The sequence below is a fragment of the Aptenodytes forsteri genome, unplaced genomic scaffold (genome assembly GCF_000699145.1).
Source record: "Aptenodytes forsteri isolate BGI_AS27 unplaced genomic scaffold, ASM69914v1 Scaffold51, whole genome shotgun sequence".
Classification (NCBI taxonomy): domain Eukaryota; kingdom Metazoa; phylum Chordata; class Aves; order Sphenisciformes; family Spheniscidae; genus Aptenodytes; species Aptenodytes forsteri.
The window spans coordinates 213,558-215,434 of record NW_008795495.1 but is presented as its reverse complement, the minus strand read 5'-3'; positions in this window follow the sequence as shown (position 1 = coordinate 215,434).

Genomic DNA, 1,877 nt, shown 5'->3' with positions numbered 1-1,877 from the left:
GCACTTTTTTTTTTTTTTTTAAAGTAGGATTGAATAGGTTTAAACTCCTGTGTCTCCTATAAAGTGGGTAAGCATACTAATTCTGGAAGTAAACAAGAAAAAAAGGGACCATGATTCCTTTTCTGGAAGATCTGAAAATTTCATTTAAAGTTGCTAGGTTGTTTTCAATCAAAAACATTACATGAATTTTCCCTGTACTCATAAATATTTTGTGACAATAAAAGTTATATTTTTCCTTGAACAAATATTTCACTAGAAGAAGGAAAAAAAACCCATAACTTTCTGGATAACTTTCCAGATGGCTGCATTTATGAGAAAGGGGAAAGGAGATTGTCAATCCGAAATGATGCTATTGTAATTCATAAACAAAACTAGATGGGTCAAATTCATAAAGCCACTAATTAGATTTTCCAGTGCATATTGTGTACAGATTAAGCAAGGATACCAGACAGAGGTCCAGCTGATACAAATACTTTGATATTTTAAATTTCCACTAAAGAAACTAGTGTGTTGTTAAATTCTCTACTGCCATTAAGTTTAATATCTTTCACTTAAATTATTTTGATCTGCTTTATCATATTTATTTAAAAGTTAGTAGGATGTGTTCTGGTTTTGGTTTTTTGGAGGGTTTTCTAGGGTTTTTTTTGTTTGTTTCTTCATTTTAAGTGCACTAGAGTTCTGGAAACTTGATGAAAATTCCAGAAAATGAACAGAACTGGAAAAACTGTCATTTTGGGGTCATACTCTTCTCCTATTACACTAACTTTTCTTGTTCTGTGCCAGATAAAAATATTTTGTCTCTGTTTCTTTACTGTTGCTGGATGACAGAAGTAGGTTAAAAGTGTAAAAATTTCAGTGTCACAGAAATATTTTTGACAACTACATGGCTAGTTACAGTTTAATTAATAATATTAAGGGACTTTATTCAGGCTTTCATCCAAACTGATCACTATTTGAGTAACTCTTATAAATACTAATGGAATATAAAAAAGCAGAGTGTAAATAGTCATCTTAGTAATTCAAATATCATGGCAACATTCCATTTAGATGAATATATAGACCAACTCTACAGTATATACCTATCTGAAATATATCAGTAGCTAGATACACATAAGGACCTGCCAACACAGATTTCTTTTTCATGGAAAATTCCAGTGGTTCCAGAATTACAGCTTTCTATACTACGGCAGCTTCTCTCAATTTCATAGTGTAGACTCAGTTTGTCTCATATATTTACTCCTCTTATTTAGCTTGGATCAGAACCTGAGGTTGTGCTCACTTATGGACCATCAACAGTCACTTCTTCTTTGATATTTTCACTTCAGCATTCTTCCCTTTCCCCTTATGATGATCTTTCTCATCACTCTCCATTTTTCCTTTTACTCCTATTGGGCACCCTTGACTTTTTTCCCTTTCAGCTCATACAACCCATTAGCATCTGAACACCAAAAGTTATTTTTCCATAATCTTCTTTTTAGCCAATAATTTTTGTCTCGGGTCCCTTTCTTTTCTGCTTTGTCTCCCACAATATCTTCTCCAGACTCCAGAGCCATGGAAGTCAAGTCCTGCAAGATATTCGAAAGTTGTTCCTTTCATCTCACTTGTATGTGAGATGAGTCTCTTCACTGAGAATTTCCTATTCACTGACATATTCAAGAGGCTTCTTCGTACCTCCAGTGCTGCTTAAAATTCCACTTGTCCTAGCTCTCCAAGGTCTTGCCTTGTACCACACCACTGCTGTGTCAAGGATGACAAGTTTCATCAGTCTTATTATATCTGTCCCACAAAAGTTACTGTGCTTCTTGCCATGTTGCATTTCATTTACCCTAGTTCATTCAGACTATATGACCTGTAATTTCCTTCTTTCAGAATCCCTT